This window comes from Crinia signifera, chromosome 2 (genome assembly GCF_055691185.1).
Source record: "Crinia signifera chromosome 2, ASM5569118v1, whole genome shotgun sequence".
NCBI classification, from domain to species: Eukaryota; Metazoa; Chordata; class Amphibia; order Anura; family Myobatrachidae; genus Crinia; species Crinia signifera.
This window is the reverse complement of record NC_139218.1, coordinates 404,888,466-404,909,218: the sequence shown is the minus strand read 5'-3', so window position 1 is coordinate 404,909,218 and position 20,753 is coordinate 404,888,466. Positions and strand designations below refer to the sequence as shown.

Sequence of the window (20,753 nt, the reverse complement as noted above, 5' to 3'; positions counted from 1 at the left end):
CACGATACAGTATTCAGGTCTCCTCAGCGGGGGACTCAAATGGGAAAGGACTTACCGAGGGCTAGTGCCCTATGTTCATCAAAAGGTATCTTTTTGGTCCAAACGTCACTCAATTCATGCAATCCAGGTCACGTAAAAAGGATTTATTTCCAAAAGGTCATGGATACAGATAAAATACTTAAAACGTCCAGTAAAAGTACACAAGGTACAACAAAGTACAAAAAGTTGAAAATAGCAAGGAGATTTGGATGTTGTCGGCAAAGATTGGGGCACCCTCCTATCCGGATGGAAGGGATACCACCAAAAAGGGCTTGTGATGAAAAATAGCCGGATTACCTTCAACACTCCAAAGGCCCTCACCTCCCACCAACGCGTTTCGGGCTGTTAAAAATAGCCCTTTTTCAAGGTGTACACCTTGAAGGTAATCCGGCTATTTTTCATCACAAGCCCTTTTTGGTGGTATCCCTTCCATCCGGATAGGAGGGTGCCCCAATCTTTGCCAACAACATCCAAATCTCCTTGCCATTTTCAACTTTGTTGTACCTTGTGTACTTTTACTGGACGTTTTAAGTATTTTATCTGTATCCATGACCTTTTGGAAATAAATCCTTTTTACGTGACCTGGATTGCCTGAATTGAGTGACGTTTGGACCAAAAAGATACCTTTTGATGAACATAGGGCACTAGCCCTCGGTAAGTCCTTTCCCATTTGTGTCCCCCGCTGAGGAGACCTGAATACTGTATTGTGCCTATTGGTGTATGAGGAAACAGACTGACTAAAGATACCTTGATGTGCACATAGGGCACTGACTTAAGGTCAGTTATCAGGGTCCTTTGGTCAACTGTCAGACAAGGATCTGTCATACAAGCATCGGGTACACCAGACCCATTATTTAAGAACACAGCGCCTATGATCTCCCATTTTTGTATATTGCTATTGTCTGGGATTTAAGGAGTCCCTGGGTTGTATCAAGGGCTGCAGTGCTCAGGTGCAGTCATTATTCTTTAAATTGTTTTCCACAAACATAAGTAAGACAGGCCATATAACTCCACACAGATATATGCTAGCAATGGACAGCAGAAAAACTGCAGGAGATTGAATGAGCACTTATCTCTGGGAACAAGCAGAGAACTCCAAGGCCACTGGACACAGGATGGATCTTGGGAGCTGAATAAATGGCAGATGACAGGCAAACAGACTAGGACAGGCTGCACTAAGAATCACCAGTGTCTGGGTGAAAGGCAGCATGGGAGATAAAGGGAACACTCCCAATCAGAATTGCCAAGGTTGACAAGCTCACTTAATGAGGAGCTTACTACAGGTAAGCAGCATGACACACAAGGCCCAGAGCTAATGGCTTAATTAAGCAGCAGCTGCGCTGCACACAGAGGACACAGAAGTCAGGCTGCATTTACAAAGACCTGCCAGAGGCGGCTCATAACATTGTGCATAGCATGTTACACTCAGCCTGTTACAGCCAGCCTGTTACATCCAGGCTGTTGTGCTTAGCATGTTACACTCAGCCTGTTACACCAGCCTGTTACAGCCAGGCTGTTGTGCTTAGCATGTTACATTCAGCCTGTTACACCCATCCTGTTACACTAAGCCTACCTGTTAAACCTATCCTGTTATGGATGGTCTGTCACTCTTATCCTATTACACCTCACCTGATACTGAGCCTGTTACACCCATCCTGTTACACTAAGCCTACCTGTTACACCTATCCTGTTATGGACGGTCTGTCACTCTTATCCTATTACACCTCACCTGATACTGAGCCTGTTACACCCATCCTGTTACACTAAGCCTACCTGTTACACCTATCCTGTTATGGACGGTCTGTCACTCTTATCCTATTACACCTCACCTGATACTGAGCCTGTTACACCCATCCTGTTACACTAAGCCTACCTGTTACACCTAACCTGTTATGGAGGGTCTGTCACTCTTATCCTATTAAACCTCACCTGATACTGAGCCTGTTACACCCATCCTGTTACACTAAGCCTACCTGTTAAACCTATCCTGTTATGGAGGGTCTGTCATTCTTATCCTATTACACCTCACCTGATACTGAGCCTGTTACACCCAGCCTGTTACACTAAGCCTACCTGTTAAACCTAACCTGTTATGGACGGTCTGTCATTCTTATCCTATTACACCTCACCTGATACTGAGCCTGTTACACCCATCCTGTTACACTAAGCCTACCTGTTACACCTAACCTGTTATGGATGGTCTGTCACTCTTATCCTATTACACCTCACCTGATACTGAGCCTGTTACACCCATCCTGTTACACTAAGCCTACCTGTTACACCTAACCTGTTATGGAGGGTCTGTCACTCTTATCCTATTAAACCTCACCTGATACTGAGCCTGTTACACCCATCCTGTTACACTAAGCCTACCTGTTACACCTAACCTGTTATGGAGGGTCTGTCATTCTTATCCTTTTACACCTCACCTGATACTGAGCCTGTTACACCCATCCTGTTATACTAAGCCTACCTGTTAAACCTATCCTGTTATGGACGGTCTGTCATTCTTATCCTATTACACCTCACCTGATACTGAGCCTGTTACACCCATCCTGTTACACTAAGCCTACCTGTTAAACCTATCCTGTTATGGACGGTCTGTCATTCTTATCCTTTTACACCTCACCTGATACTGAGCCTGTTACACCCATCCTGTTACACTAAGCCTACCTGTTAAACCTATCCTGTTATGGAGGGTCTGTCACTCTTATCCTATTACACCTCACCTGATACTGAGCCTGTCACACCCATCCTGTTACACTAAGCCTACCTGTTAAACCTATCCTGTTATGGACGGTCTGTCACTCTTATCCTATTACACCTCACCTGATACTGAGCCTGTTACACCCATCCTGTTACACTAAGCCTACCTGTTACACCTAACCTGTTACGGAGGGTCTGTCACTCTTATCCTATTACACCTCACCTGATACTGAGCCTGTTACAACCCATCCTGTTACACTAAGCCTACCTGTTAAACCTATCCTGTTATGGACGGTCTGTCACTCTTATCCTATTACACCTCACCTGATACTGAGCCTGTTACACCCATCCTGTTACACTAAGCCTACCTGTTAAACCTATCCTGTTATGGACGGTCTGTCACTCTTATCCTATTACACCTCACCTGATACTGAGCCTGTCACACCCATCCTGTTACACTAAGCCTACCTGTTACACCTATCCTGTTATGGACGGTCTGTCACTCTTATCCTATTACACCTCACCTGATACTGAGCCTGTTACACCCATCCTGTTACACTAAGCCTACCTGTTACACCTAACCTGTTATGGAGGGTCTGTCATTCTTATCCTATTACACCTCACCTGATACTGAGGCTGTTACACCCATCCTGTTACATTAACATGGGTCCTCAAACTGCGGCCCTCCAGATGTGGTGAAACTACAATTCCCAGCATGCCTTGCCACAGTTTTCCTATAAGGGAGTGTTAAAACTGTGGCAAGGCATGCTGGGAATTGTAGTTTCACCACATCTGGAGGGCCGCAGTTTGAGGACCCATGCTGTCATGATTGGATGCCATCTTGTCATGAGCGACCGCCATTTTTACGCCAGAAGGAGCGTAATTGTACTACGCCATTATGCCCTAATTGTAAATGTAATGGAGAAAGTGACCTGCCTTTGCCCTGGATGGTTGGGAGGACTGGGGGGTGAAGCAGGAAGGCAGATGGGATCTCTTTCCTTTGAAGTCCATGCTCTGTTTACAATACTGTTTCTGATATGGTGTGCAATCTACTCATCCTGTATTTTTATGTGGGTAAAAAAGGTTATTTTAACAACCCCTGCCCATCTGTTTGAAACCTCAACAGGAAAGAAGAGGTTATCTCCTTCCCCCCTGCATCTATAAATCTTGTATTGAAGTCCAGGGTCTCTGGCAAATGTCTTCCCAGACCAGAGAGATGTCAGGAAAGCAATTCCCTTATAACTCTAGAAGGACACCTTATTTGAGATAAGAATTAGGAGGCCCAGGGGGGTGATTGAATGGCTACATTGCTCATCTTCAAAAGGGAAGTCAATTAGCCAGCCCCTGGTTATATCCTAGGGAAACCCCTGGACAGGGAAATTCCTGAGGTGGGGGCTGTGATTGTGTGTGTTTTGAAAATCTTAAAAGTGTGTGTCTCACAAGACATTTTTGTTCATTTTCCGTGGGATGATACGGGTCCGATACCTGTCTCTGAAATGATCCAATATCCGGAGAGATTTCCACTCCAAATCCCGCTTCATGCTGTGTGTCCTTGAAGTGGTTTGTTTCTTTATTCCCATTTTGTTTTATTTTGAAACTGTTTTTACGTTTGACTTACCTATTAATCATTTTACTTGTAACTTATGTTTTCTGTAATATACTGTAAGCCTTGTAGTGTTTTCACTTAATTAAAAAGTCATAATTAGTTCTGGTATCTGCTGTTTTCCAGCCCAAGCCTCTGACGAATTGCCAGAGCGCTACCCTGTAACTCATAATTTGGTGTGTCGGCAGAATCAAAGCTGTCGCGGACTAAGTCCAAAAAGCTTACTTTGATTGGTGGCAAGCGGAAACGTGGTGAAATACGCACACGCTTGGGATACTCAGTGAAAGTGTCACGTGGCCGGGATACTCAGATTGTCGTATCTGGGGAATCGCCGACTAGGGTCGTGACACATGCGACTAAGCCTACCTGTTAAACCTATCCTGTTATGGACGGTCTGTCACTCTTATCCTATTACACCTCACCTGATACTGAGCCTGTTACACCCATCCTGTTACACTAAGCCTACCTGTTAAACCTATTCTGTTATGGACGGTCTGTCACTCTTATCCTATTACACCTCACCTGATACTGATCCTGTTACACCCATCCTGTTACAATAAGCCTACCTGTTACACCTAACCTGTTATGGAGGGTCTGTCACTCTTATCCTATTAAACCTCACCTGATACTGAGCCTGTTACACCCATCCTGTTACACTAAGCCTACCTGTTAAACCTATCCTGTTATGGAGGGTCTGTCACTTTTATCCTATTACACCTCACCTGATACTGAGCCTGTTACACCCATCCTGTTACACTAAGCCTACCTGTTACACCTAACCTGTTATGGAGGGTCTGTCACTCTTATCCTATTACACCTCACCTGATACTGAGCCTGTTACACCCATACTGTTACACTAAGCCTACCTGTTAAACCTATCCTGTTATGGAGGGTCTGTCACTCTTATCCTATTACACCTCACCTGATACTGAGGCTGTTACACCCATTCTGTTACAATAAGCCTACCTGTTAAACCTATCCTGTTATGGAGGGTCTGTCACTTTTATCCTATTACACCTCACCTGATACTGAGCCTGTTACACCCATCCTGTTACACTAAGCCTACCTGTTACACCTAACCTGTTATGGAGGGTCTGTCACTCTTATCCTATTACACCTCACCTGATACTGAGCCTGTTACACCCATACTGTTACACTAAGCCTACCTGTTAAACCTATCCTGTTATGGACGGTCTGTCATTCTTATCCTATTACACCTCACCTGATACTGAGGCTGTTACACCCATCCTGTTACAATAAGCCTACCTGTTAAACCTATCCTGTTATGGAGGGTCTGTCACTCTTATCCTATTACACCTCACCTGATACTGAGCCTGTTACACCCATCCTGTTACACTAAGCCTACCTGTTACACCTAACCTGTTATGGAGGGTCTGTCACTCTTATCCTATCACACCTCACCTGATACTGAGCCTGTTACACCCATACTGTTACACTAAGCCTACCTGTTAAACCTATCCTGTTATGGACGGTCTGTCATTCTTATCCTATTACACCTCACCTGATACTGAGGCTGTTACACCCATCCTGTTACACTAAGCCTACCTGTTAAACCTATCCTGTTATGGAGGGTCTGTCATTCTTATCCTATTACACCTCACCTGATACTGAGCCTGTTACACCCATCCTGTTACAATAAGCCTACCTGTTACACCTAACCTGTTATGGACGGTCTGTCATTCTTATCCTATTACACCTCACCTGATACGGAGCCTTTTACACCCATCCTGTTACAATAAGCCTACCTGTTACACCTAACCTGTTATGGACGGTCTGTCATTCTTATCCTATTACACCTCACCTGATACTGAGCCTGTTACACCCATCCTATTAAAATAAGCCTACCTGTTACACCTATCCTGTTATGGACGGTCTGTCACTCTTATCCTATTACACCTCACCTGATACTGAGCTGGTTACACCCATCCTGTTACACTAAGCCTACCTGTTACACCTAACCTGTTACGGAGGGTCTGTCATTCTTATCCTATTACACCTCACCTGATACTGAGCCTGTTACACCCATCCTGTTACACTAAGCCTACCTGTTACACCTAACCTGTTATGGAGGGTCTGTCATTCTTATCCTATTACACCTCACCTGATACTGAGCCTGTTACACCCAGCCTGTTACAATAAGCCTACCTGTTACACGTATCCTGTTATGGATGGTCTGTCACTCTTATCCTATTACACCTCACCTGATACTGAGCCTGTTACACCCATCCTGTTACAATAAGCCTACCTGTTAAACCTATCCTGTTATGGACGGTCTGTCACTCTTATCCTATTACACCTCACCTGATACTGAGGCTGTTACACCCATCCTGTTACACTAAGCCTACCTGTTACACCTAACCTGTTACGGAGGGTCTGTCATTCTTATCCTATTACACCTCACCTGATACTGAGCCTGTTACACCCATCCTGTTACACTAAGCCTACCTGTTACACCTATCCTGTTATGGACGGTCTGTCACTTTTATCCTATTACACCTCACCTGATACTGAGCCTGTTACACCCATCCTGTTACACTAAGCCTACCTGTTAAACCTAACCTGTTATGGAGGGTCTGTCATTCTTATCCTATTACACCTCACCTGATACTGAGCCTGTTACACCCATCCTGTTACAATAAGCCTACCTGTTAAACCTATCCTGTTATGGAGGGTCTGTCACTTTTATCCTATTACACCTCACCTGATACTGAGCCTGTTACACCCATCCTGTTACACTAAGCCTACCTGTTACACCTAACCTGTTATGGAGGGTCTGTCACTCTTATCCTATTACACCTCACCTGATACTGAGCCTGTTACACCCATACTGTTACACTAAGCCTACCTGTTACACCTAAGCTGTTATGGAGGGTCTGTCACTCTTATCCTATTACACCTCACCTGATACTGAGGCTGTTACACCCATCCTGTTACACTAAGCCTACCTGTTAAACCTAACCTGTTATGGAGGGTCTGTCATTCTTATCCTATTACACCTCACCTGATACTGAGCCTGTTACACCCATCCTGTTACACTAAGCCTACCTGTTACACCTATCCTGTTATGGACGGTCTGTCATTCTTATCCTATTACACCTCACCTGATACTGAGCCTGTTACACCCATCCTGTTACAATAAGCCTACCTGTTACACCTAACCTGTTATGGACGGTCTTTCATTCTTATCCTATTACACCTCACCTGATACTGAGCCTGTTACACCCATCCTGTTACACTAAGCCTACCTGTTACACCTAACCTGTTATGGAGGGTCTGTCATTCTTATCCTATCACACCTCACCTGATACTGAGCCTGTTACACCCATACTGTTACACTAAGCCTACCTGTTAAACCTATCCTGTTATGGACCGTCTGTCATTCTTATCCTATTACACCTCACCTGATACTGAGGCTGTTACACCCATGCTGTTACACTAAGCCTACCTGTTAAACCTATCCTGTTATGGAGGGTCTGTCATTCTTATCCTATTACACCTCACCTGATACTGAGCCTGTTACACCCATCCTGTTACAATAAGCCTACCTGTTACACCTAACCTGTTATGGACGGTCTGTCATTCTTATCCTATTACACCTCACCTGATACTGAGCCTGTTACACCCATCCTGTTACAATAAGCCTACCTGTTACACCTATCCTGTTATGGACGGTCTGTCACTCTTATCCTATTACACCTCAAATGATACTGAGCTGGTTACACCCATCCTGTTACACTAAGCCTACCTGTTACACCTAACCTGTTACGGAGGGTCTGTCATTCTTATCCTATTACACCTCACCTGATACTGAGCCTGTTACACCCATCCTGTTACACTAAGCCTACCTGTTACACCTAACCTGTTATGGAGGGTCTGTCATTCTTATCCTATTACACCTCACCTGATACTGAGCCTGTTACACCCAGCCTGTTACAATAAGCCTACCTGTTACACGTATCCTGTTATGGATGGTCTGTCACTCTTATCCTATTACACCTTACCTGATACTGAGCCTGTTACACCCATACTGTTACACTAAGCCTACCTGTTAAACCTATCCTGTTATGGACCGTCTGTCATTCTTATCCTATTACACCTCACCTGATACTGAGGCTGTTACACCCATCCTGTTACACTAAGCCTACCTGTTAAACCTATCCTGTTATGGAGGGTCTGTCATTCTTATCCTATTACACCTCACCTGATACTGAGCTTGTTACACCCATCCTGTTACACTAAGCCTACCTGTTACACCTAACCTGTTATGGAGGGTCTGTCATTCTTATCCTATTACACCTCACCTGATACTGAGCCTGTTACACCCAGCCTGTTACAATAAGCCTACCTGTTACACGTATCCTGTTATGGATGGTCTGTCACTCTTATCCTATTACACCTCACCTGATACTGAGCCTGTTACACCCATCCTGTTACAATAAGCCTACCTGTTAAACCTATCCTGTTATGGAGGGTCTGTCACTCTTATCCTATTACACCTCACCTGATACTGAGGCTGTTACACCCATCCTGTTACACTAAGCCTACCTGTTACACCTAACCTGTTATGGAGGGTCTGTCATTCTTATCCTATTACACCTCACCTGATACTGAGCCTGTTACACCCATCCTGTTACACTAAGCCTACCTGTTACACCTATCCTGTTATGGACGGTCTGTCACTTTTATCCTATTACACCTCACCTGATACTGAGCCTGTTACACCCATCCTGTTACACTAAGCCTACCTGTTAAACCTAACCTGTTATGGAGGGTCTGTCATTCTTATCCTATTACACCTCACCTGATACTGAGCCTGTTACACCCATCCTGTTACAATAAGCCTACCTGTTAAACCTATCCTGTTATGGAGGGTCTGTCACTTTTATCCTATTACACCTCACCTGATACTGAGCCTGTTACACCCATCCTGTTACACTAAGCCTACCTGTTACACCTAACCTGTTATGGAGGGTCTGTCACTCTTATCCTATTACACCTCACCTGATACTGAGCCTGTTACACCCATACTGTTACACTAAGCCTACCTGTTACACCTAAGCTGTAATGGAGGGTCTGTCGCTCTTATCCTATTACACCTCACCTGATACTGAGGCTGTTACACCCATCCTGTTACACTAAGCCTACCTGTTAAACCTAACCTGTTATGGAGGGTCTGTCATTCTTATCCAATTACACCTCACCTGATACTGAGCCTGTTACACCCATACTGTTACACTAAGCCTACCTGTTACACCTAAGCTGTAATGGAGGGTCTGTCACTCTTATCCTATTACACCTCACCTGATACTGAGCCTGTTACACCCATACTGTTACACTAAGCCTACCTGTTAAACCTATCCTGTTATGGACGGTCTGTCATTCTTATCCTATTACACCTCACCTGATACTGAGGCTGTTACACCCATCCTGTTACACTAAGCCTACCTGTTAAACCTATCCTGTTATGGACGGTCTGTCACTCTTATCCTATTACACCTCACCTGATACTGAGCCTGTTACACCCATACTGTTACAATAAGCCTACCTGTTAAACCTATCCTGTTATGGAGGGTCTGTCACTTTTATCCTATTACACCTCACCTGATACTGAGCCTGTTACACCCATCCTGTTACACTAAGCCTACCTGTTACACCTAACCTGTTATGGAGGGTCTGTCACTCTTATCCTATTACACCTCACCTGATACTGAGCCTGTTACACCCATCCTGTTACAATAAGCCTACCTGTTAAACCTATCCTGTTATGGAGGGTCTGTCACTCTTATCCTATTACACCTCACCTGATACTGAGCCTGTTACACCCATCCTGTTACACTAAGCCTACCTGTTACACCTAACCTGTTATGGAGGGTCTGTCATTCTTATCCTATTACACCTCACCTGATACTGAGCCTGTTACACCCAGCCTGTTACAATAAGCCTACCTGTTACACGTATCCTGTTATGGATGGTCTGTCACTCTTATCCTATTACACCTCACCTGATACTGAGCCTGTTACACCCATACTGTTACACTAAGCCTACCTGTTAAACCTATCCTGTTATGGACCGTCTGTCATTCTTATCCTATTACACCTCACCTGATACTGAGGCTGTTACACCCATCCTGTTACACTAAGCCTACCTGTTAAACCTATCCTGTTATGGAGGGTCTGTCATTCTTATCCTATTACACCTCACCTGATACTGAGCCTGTTACACCCATCCTGTTACACTAAGCCTACCTGTTACACCTAACCTGTTATGGAGGGTCTGTCATTCTTATCCTATTACACCTCACCTGATACTGAGCCTTTTACACCCAGCCTGTTACAATAAGCCTACCTGTTACACGTATCCTGTTATGGATGGTCTGTCACTCTTATCCTATTACACCTCACCTGATACTGAGCCTGTTACACCCATCCTGTTACAATAAGCCTACCTGTTAAACCTATCCTGTTATGGAGGGTCTGTCACTCTTATCCTATTACACCTCACCTGATACTGAGGCTGTTACACCCATCCTGTTACACTAAGCCTACCTGTTACACCTAACCTGTTATGGAGGGTCTGTCATTCTTATCCTATTACACCTCACCTGATACTGAGCCTGTTACACCCATCCTGTTACACTAAGCCTACCTGTTACACCTATCCTGTTATGGACGGTCTGTCACTTTTATCCTATTACACCTCACCTGATACTGAGCCTGTTACACCCATCCTGTTACACTAAGCCTACCTGTTAAACCTAACCTGTTATGGAGGGTCTGTCATTCTTATCCTATTACACCTCACCTGATACTGAGCCTGTTACACCCATCCTGTTACAATAAGCCTACCTGTTAAACCTATCCTGTTATGGAGGGTCTGTCACTTTTATCCTATTACACCTCACCTGATACTGAGCCTGTTACACCCATCCTGTTACACTAAGCCTACCTGTTACACCTAACCTGTTATGGAGGGTCTGTCACTCTTATCCTATTACACCTCACCTGATACTGAGCCTGTTACACCCATACTGTTACACTAAGCCTACCTGTTACACCTAAGCTGTAATGGAGGGTCTGTCGCTCTTATCCTATTACACCTCACCTGATACTGAGGCTGTTACACCCATCCTGTTACACTAAGCCTACCTGTTAAACCTAACCTGTTATGGAGGGTCTGTCATTCTTATCCAATTACACCTCACCTGATACTGAGCCTGTTACACCCATACTGTTACACTAAGCCTACCTGTTACACCTAAGCTGTAATGGAGGGTCTGTCACTCTTATCCTATTACACCTCACCTGATACTGAGCCTGTTACACCCATACTGTTACACTAAGCCTACCTGTTAAACCTATCCTGTTATGGACGGTCTGTCATTCTTATCCTATTACACCTCACCTGATACTGAGGCTGTTACACCCATCCTGTTACACTAAGCCTACCTGTTAAACCTATCCTGTTATGGACGGTCTGTCACTCTTATCCTATTACACCTCACCTGATACTGAGGCTGTTACACCCATTCTGTTACAATAAGCCTACCTGTTAAACCTAACCTGTTATGGAGGGTCTGTCATTCTTATCCAATTACACCTCACCTGATACTGAGCCTGTTACACCCATCCTGTTACACTAAGCCTACCTGTTACACCTATCCTGTTATGGACGGTCTGTCATTCTTAGAAAAAAGAAATCGTTGGATCACCCTTGGGCGCAGCTGCTACTGGATATCAAACACTTGATGAGGAGACACCACTCCTCCAACAACACTACTACACAAAATTTTCAAGTGGACATCCTATAGCGCTCTAAACACGATTTTGAATTAAATGGGTGTCTTTTGAAGAGACATAGAAAGAACAACAAGGTTTTTGGGGCACACTTGAAATAAAAAGATGGTGAAAAGATGGTGTACAAATGAGTAATTTAAAATCTAACCTTTATTAATTACACATAAAAAGCATACACACGTCAAATTTAGAAATAAGTAACAATTTTTTCAAAGACAATTTGATAAGGTTATATATAAATCGGCAAGTGAATTAAACTACGGATTTTATTTTATAACCGTACATACACAATGCAAAATATGAAATTGTAATACAGTGACCGTCAAGTGGGCGAAAATGATTTGACAGGGAATTTACCAGGTCAAAAAATGTGTTTGAGCAAGACAAATCAATACCAAACAATAATGCAGTGCACATAAATGTTGCAGAGCTCCATCATTTTGTGATTTCTTTTATTATTGGGGTCTTGCTTTCAACCCTCCCTTGATACACAGCAAATAATGGACCCGATTAGATGACATAGGTAGCAGGTTTACATTACTATTTGTTAAGACCGAGTTTGATGGATAAGGAGAGAGATAGAAATGCTCTTCGTATGCATTCGCTACTTCTGCTGTCTGAATGTGTGATACAGCACTGGATATTCCCTGATGGTCTCCCAGGAGGTACTGATCCAGCCTGTCGCTGCTTAGCTGCTGAGTTCAGATGGGATCAGGCGGCCCAGCGAAGTATGGCTGTATATGGCATCAGATGAGAGAGCCTCAAATGGAACTAGGAGCCAGTTGTCACTTCTGCTTTTCCCCGATTTCGCTCAGGAGAATGAGAGAGTGAGCGAGTCCACGCAATAGGTTATAGTAAGTTAGAATGAGACAAAAAGGAGATGAAAGGGTGAGAAAGGGTATGCTCACAATATATTGATATATGTGCCCACTGCAAATTTCAATGGGTTAGTGGTTACTGAGCCAGTAATGGAAAATACTGTGCACAATTCCACATGCAGGGGTGAGTAGGGTCTTTATAGATCTTGAATAATTTGTACGTGCAAGATAGATTGATTTATCAGCAACATACACATCGGCGAGTGGCTCAAAACATTACTCAATACAGTATATCGAATTGTATTAGTTGTAAGCAACAACAATTAGTAACAGTTCTCAAATGAAAAAACACAAGTTAACAATCCACTTAACTTTTACCCTTTAGGGCTAATTGAAACAATTAAGGACTGAATATTGTCCACTCCTTATCCATTAACTAATCTTTGTTAAGGATAGTGGTAACAGCGGTGGTGTGTTAGAAAGAGAATTCAGTGGACGGTTTAACAGTATTGTATAGCCAAGTTTAAACCTGCGGGTCACATTAATAGCAAGCGCTTATACCATCAATTTGCTGACATCTAATTATAGTATGCCCCATACGGTGGAGCGCAACAGTCCCGCTCAGTAGCGGTACTGATTTGTGTCCACGCACCAGACACAAAGTCTGTGCGTGCGAGGCAATCTGTGGGTTTAAGATACAGATTTACCTTAGATGCCCGGTGGCGAGATCACGGTGCGGAGAGAGCCGTGCGGTGAGCGTTTCCCACCGTCCAAGTAGTAACGGCAGCGCTGGTCTGAGAGGTACTGCGGGAGGGCTGGGAGTGGCTGGAAATGCCCTGACGTCGGAAGGACACGTGTTTCGCCCCGATTGGGCTTGATCACAATGACGTGCTGGACTGGGGGCTCCCTGTCAGTATAAGAGAGATGTGCAGGCCAATCCTGCGTATGGAATGATGATGGACACTCGGATGTCCCAATAGGAAATGGGGGTGTGTAAAACCGCTTGTGTTCTCAATAATGGATTTATTGAGAGCTAAATTGGCTAAGTTGACAAAGGGCTAAACCACCTTCAGCACAATAATTATGACACTGAGTCACCAATGGTGTATGATATCTTTGGTTGGGGGTACTGATTGGAAGATATCAATAGTGTCTGGTATTGTAAAGGCTATGTGGAACTGATGAACATTATTAAAGTTAATTTGGTGTTTGCGCACTTCGGTGTCGACTTGGTTTGCGTCGACTGTTTGCACCAAAATATGGTGTATAGCAAATGAAACAAAACTTATATATTGGAGGAGTGTGATGTTTATAGCAGTGTAGTATTACTGCTATGGTGGTTACATACGGGTTTAGGAGCTTAAAGGTTTGTGAACAGAAGTAATGTGGACACAGCTAATGTCGGCTGAAGCCCCCTGTATATAGTGTTTGGGTTTGGAGATGTATGACATTCTTTGTGTCTTATGAAGATTAGGAGGCTTAGGGTGAAGATGTTAATCAGGGTAAAAAGGCACTATAGGGTCGACTTTGTCTGTGTCGACTGTAGACACCAAAATTGGTGTTTCCAAAAATAAAAATAGGTTTGGGGATTGTCACTAAATGATGTAAAAAAGGGAGAGTTGATGCTTTGAAATAAAAAGGAGTGTTGATGGATTCAACAAGAAGTATATATCATTAAGATGATCATGCTGAAAAAATGAGGAAAATTCAGTTATAGAGGTAATTTTACTACATTTACATTGTTAATGGTAGTTGCCCGTTCTGAAAGAAAAAATGATAATCAAAATAGTGATGACATAAAGTACACAGTATTAGTGTCATAGCTTAAACGTACATACTATTTGTACCCAATTTAGTAAATTAATATTCCCTATTGGGGTATGTCTAGACATATGATACTGTGATCACATTAATAGCGAAAAATTGATTGACTTAGTTGTTCTATAGATTACTGTGTTAATACATCATGGGGAAAAAAATAATATATATAAGAACAGGATATCCTACTACCATACTGTAAGTAAATGCAAAATCTTCACACTTAGAAAAAAGATATATAATAGATACATTCACTATAGTGCATATAATTAATGAACTGATTCTAAAGATGTAAAATATCTAAATGGACATTGTATCCTGTAAAAAATAATAAAAAAATATATATAAATATATATATATATAAGAGAGGTCAATTATTATTCTTGTACACTGTAAAAATTAGTTATTATGCGATATTAGGACCAAGGATTTTGTGGAGAATATATTAATTGACAACATGGGGAAAATACTTGATTATATGGGTTTTCTGATGGGTGGACAAATTTGTGGATATGGTCTGATTGGTGGGATAAAGATAAGATGTATCACAGGAAGGAACTGTGATTGACCTCTCTTATATATATATATATATATATATATATATATATATATATATATATATATATATTTATATATATTTTTTTATTATTTTTTACAGGATACAATGTCCATTTAGATATTTTACATCTTTAGAATCAGTTCATTAATTATATGCACTATAGTGAATGTATCTATTATATATCTTTTTTCTAAGTGTGAAGATTTTGCATTTACTTACAGTATGGTAGTAGGATATCCTGTTCTTATATATATTATTTTTTTCCCCATGATGTATTAACACAGTAATCTATAGAACAACTAAGTCAATCAATTTTTCGCTATTAATGTGATCACAGTATCATATGTCTAGACATACCCCAATAGGGAATATTAATTTACTAAATTGGGTACAAATAGTATGTACGTTTAAGCTATGACACTAATACTGTGTACTTTATGTCATCACTATTTTGATTATCATTTTTTCTTTCAGAACGGGCAACTACCATTAACAATGTAAATGTAGTAAAATTACCTCTATAACTGAATTTTCCTCATTTTTTCAGCATGATCATCTTAATGATATATACTTCTTGTTGAATCCATCAACACTCCTTTTTATTTCAAAGCATCAACTCTCCCTTTTTTACATCATTTAGTGACAATCCCCAAACCTATTTTTATTTTTGGAAACACCAATTTTGGTGTCTACAGTCGACACAGACAAAGTCGACCCTATAGTGCCTTTTTACCCTGATTAACATCTTCACCCTAAGCCTCCTAATCTTCATAAGACACAAAGAATGTCATACATCTCCAAACCCAAACACTATATACAGGGGGCTTCAGCCGACATTAGCTGTGTCCACATTACTTCTGTTCACAAACCTTTAAGCTCCTAAACCCGTATGTAACCACCATAGCAGTAATACTACACTGCTATAAACATCACACTCCTCCAATATATAAGTTTTGTTTCATTTGCTATACACCATATTTTGGTGCAAACAGTCGACGCAAACCAAGTCGACACCGAAGTGCGCAAACACCAAATTAACTTTAATAATGTTCATCAGTTCCACATAGCCTTTACAATACCAGACACTATTGATATCTTCCAATCAGTACCCCCAACCAAAGATATCATACACCATTGGTGACTCAGTGTCATAATTATTGTGCTGAAGGTGGTTTAGCCCTTTGTCAACTTAGCCAATTTAGCTCTCAATAAATCCATTATTGAGAACACAAGCGGTTTTACACACCCCCATTTCCTATTGGGACATCCGAGTGTCCATCATCATTCCATACGCAGGATTGGCCTGCACATCTCTCTTATACTGACAGGGAGCCCCCAGTCCAGCACGTCATTGTGATCAAGCCCAATCGGGGCGAAACACGTGTCCTTCCGACGTCAGGGCATTTCCAGCCACTCCCAGCCCTCCCGCAGTACCTCTCAGACCAGCGCTGCCGTTACTACTTGGACGGTGGGAAACGCTCACCGCACGGCTCTCTCCGCACCGTGATCTCGCCACCGGGCATCTAAGGTAAATCTGTATCTTAAACCCACAGATTGCCTCGCACGCACAGACTTTGTGTCTGGTGCGTGGACACAAATCAGTACCGCTACTGAGCGGGACTGTTGCGCTCCACCGTATGGGGCATACTATAATTAGATGTCAGCAAATTGATGGTATAAGCGCTTGCTATTAATGTGACCCGCAGGTTTAAACTTGGCTATACAATACTGTTAAACCGTCCACTGAATTCTCTTTCTAACACACCACCGCTGTTACCACTATCCTTAACAAAGATTAGTTAATGGATAAGGAGTGGACAATATTCAGTCCTTAATTGTTTCAATTAGCCCTAAAGGGTAAAAGTTAAGTGGATTGTTAACTTGTGTTTTTTCATTTGAGAACTGTTACTAATTGTTGTTGCTTACAACTAATACAATTCGATATACTGTATTGAGTAATGTTTTGAGCCACTCGCCGATGTGTATGTTGCTGATAAATCAATCTATCTTGCACGTACAAATTATTCAAGATCTATAAAGACCCTACTCACCCCTGCATGTGGAATTGTGCACAGTATTTTCCATTACTGGCTCAGTAACCACTAACCCATTGAAATTTGCAGTGGGCACATATATCAATATATTGTGAGCATACCCTTTCTCACCCTTTCATCTCCTTTTTGTCTCATTCTAACTTACTATAACCTATTGCGTGGACTCGCTCACTCTCTCATTCTCCTGAGCGAAATCGGGGAAAAGCAGAAGTGACAACTGGCTCCTAGTTCCATTTGAGGCTCTCTCATCTGATGCCATATACAGCCATACTTCGCTGGGCCGCCTGATCCCATCTGAACTCAGCAGCTAAGCAGCGACAGGCTGGATCAGTACCTCCTGGGAGACCATCAGGGAATATCCAGTGCTGTATCACACATTCAGACAGCAGAAGTAGCGAATGCATACGAAGAGCATTTCTATCTCTCTCCTTATCCATCAAACTCGGTCTTAACAAATAGTAATGTAAACCTGCTACCTATGTCATCTAATCGGGTCCATTATTTGCTGTGTATCAAGGGAGGGTTGAAAGCAAGACCCCAATAATAAAAGAAATCACAAAATGATGGAGCTCTGCAACATTTATGTGCACTGCATTATTGTTTGGTATTGATTTGTCTTGCTCAAACACATTTTTTGACCTGGTAAATTCCCTGTCAAATCATTTTCGCCCACTTGACGGTCACTGTATTACAATTTCATATTTTGCATTGTGTATGTACGGTTATAAAATAAAATCCGTAGTTTAATTCACTTGCCGATTTATATATAACCTTATCAAATTGTCTTTGAAAAAATTGTTACTTATTTCTAAATTTGACGTGTGTATGCTTTTTATGTGTAATTAATAAAGGTTAGATTTTAAATTACTCATTTGTACACCATCTTTTCACCATCTTTTTATTTCAAGTGTGCCCCAAAAACCTTGTTGTTCTTTCTATGTCTCTTCAAAAGACACCCATTTAATTCAGTTATCCTACTGAATCCTTTGGGAGCACCGCCAACCCAGTACCCTACAATATTTCTCTTGTTAAAAGGTCGCATGTTGGTATAACACTCAATTTGTATCTCTTCATTTTCTCTTTCACAAACTGCCTGTGACACTTCACTCAGTTATTTCTAATAGCGCTCTAAACACACAAATTACACACAATATACACAGTACTTCCCTTTTGAAACTTCTAGGACAATTGGATGGAACAGGTGATCCTTGTGATCAATTTTTCATTGTTGATTGGTCATGAAAAACAATGGAAACAGAAGGATCATATGATTAATGAACTGTCCATACAATCAATGGGTAGGTGCACCCGTGTGGATTTTCATGGGATTCTGTGCAGCTGTTATTCCTCCACCAATAAATGGGATGTATAGATGAGCGTACCAAAACTCACATCAGAGATGTGGTGGTTAAACACATAAAGGTATCTTTTATATGCGTACCCCAACTCACAATAAGTGGATGTAGTATTCACACATAAAGGTATCTTTAGACTGTAGCAGGTAAACCGATATAGCCACCAAGTGCGTACCCCAACTCACTGAATGAAAGGCTGTTACGTTCACATCAAGGTATCTTTGGGACCACTCAGTAGATCAAAAAAACTTTTAATGTCTTCCACATCCAGAAGTACATAACATGTAAAATGAATAAAATAGGGTAATCACTGTGACTGCCAGTAAGGAAAAAACAATGGCGAAGTATGGAGTTCTACAACCTGGGGGATTTTCCGGATAGTCCACCAGGTAGAAGCTTCAACCAAGGTCCCAAACTGGATAGCAGCAGTCCTACAGCAAGGCCCCTTCCTCTGGTCACACAACGCGTTTCGATCCACTCTGGGATCTTTTTCAAGTGTACAGAGGCATGGCTTACATGGGGTTTATATACCCATGAGACAGGAAGTGAACAGGACTTCCTGTTCCTGTGTTCAGTACCATTAATTATATTATACATAATTATACATAGGCATAAAATATACAATAAATGGCGCTTTAGCGCTTAACAAATAAACCCATTACTGTTTAAAAATGTTGGCAATTCATGAAGATAAAGTTTAAAACTTAAAAGCAGCGCTGAACACGTAACCGGAAGTGAAGTGCGTTCCATCGCATTCACTTCCGCGTGTCAAACCAGCCTATGCAGGAAGGGCATTGGCGCCTCATTCCTAAGTATAGCGGCGCTTCAGGGAGGGGAAAGCGGGACGCTGTGCGTACCACAGCTCCCGCTTCCGCGTGTCAGACTATAGGGGCGTATATTAATGACGCGCTCTCCATCTGACACCCTCAGTGGGTGACGCGGTACTGTGCGTTCCACAGCTACTACTTCCGCGTTCCAAGCATTCAAGTAGGAAGTACGGTGTTACAGGTGCCTGAATGTTAATGAAAAAGGCTGAATATCATAGCGCTAGATAATATAAAGTGCAAGGTGCTTATATAGGCGTATAAAACGCAATAAATATGAGGTCAGGATTGGGTTTAGATGGCACATAATAAAAAACAGTAGATACGATACAAATGTAAATAAAATACAATAATAATACAACAAATCACTTTGAATAGCAGCAAGGAGAATTATTACAGTAAAAAATACAGATACAATAAAATATATACATAAAATGACAGAATTGATGATGTAATTCATATTTCCCAGTAATTCCATAAAGTGTACTAGAGGAGAAAGAGAGAAAAGACAAACAGTGCCTCAGAATATACAGACTTTGAATTAAAATGGTTCCTATGATATGTGTTATCGTATGTATATTCTGAGGCACTGTTTGTCTTTTTTCTCTTTCTCCTCTAGTGCACTTTATGGAATTACTGGGAAATATGAATTACATCATCAATTCTGTCATTTTATGTATATATTTTATTGTATCTGTATTTTTTACTGTAATAATTCTCCTTGCTGCTATTCAAAGTGATTTGTTGTATTATTATTGTATTTTATTTACATTTGTATCGTATCTACTGTTTTTTATTATGTGCTATCCCAATCCATAATGTATGTATTATGTGCCATTCCAATGCCATAAACCCAATCCTGACCTCATATTTATTGCGTTTTATACGCCTATATAAGCACCTTGCACTTTATATTATCTAGCGCTATGATATTCAGCCTTTTTCATTAACATTCAGGCACCTGTAACACCGTACTTCCTACTTGAATGCTTGGAACGCGGAAGTAGTAGCTGTGGAACGCACAGTACCGCGTCACCCACTGAGGGTGTCAGATGGAGAGCGCGTCATTAATATACGCCCCTATAGTCTGACACGCGGAAGCGGGAGCTGTGGTACGCACAGCGTCCCGCTTTCCCCTCCCTGAAGCGCCGCTATACTTAGGA

At 42.0% G+C, this 20,753-nt stretch overlaps 1 protein-coding gene and 2 pseudogenes across 1 annotated transcript in view; 1 reads left to right on the top strand and 2 right to left on the bottom strand.

The window, feature by feature from the left end:
* LOC146058640 (transient receptor potential cation channel subfamily M member 2-like) overlaps positions 1-20,753 on the bottom strand; it is a 561,103-nt gene that overhangs the window by 449,249 nt on the left and 91,101 nt on the right. The window lies entirely within an intron of this gene.
* LOC146060791 (5S ribosomal RNA) lies at positions 12,788-12,904 on the bottom strand (annotated as a pseudogene).
* LOC146061938 (5S ribosomal RNA) lies at positions 17,669-17,785 on the top strand (annotated as a pseudogene).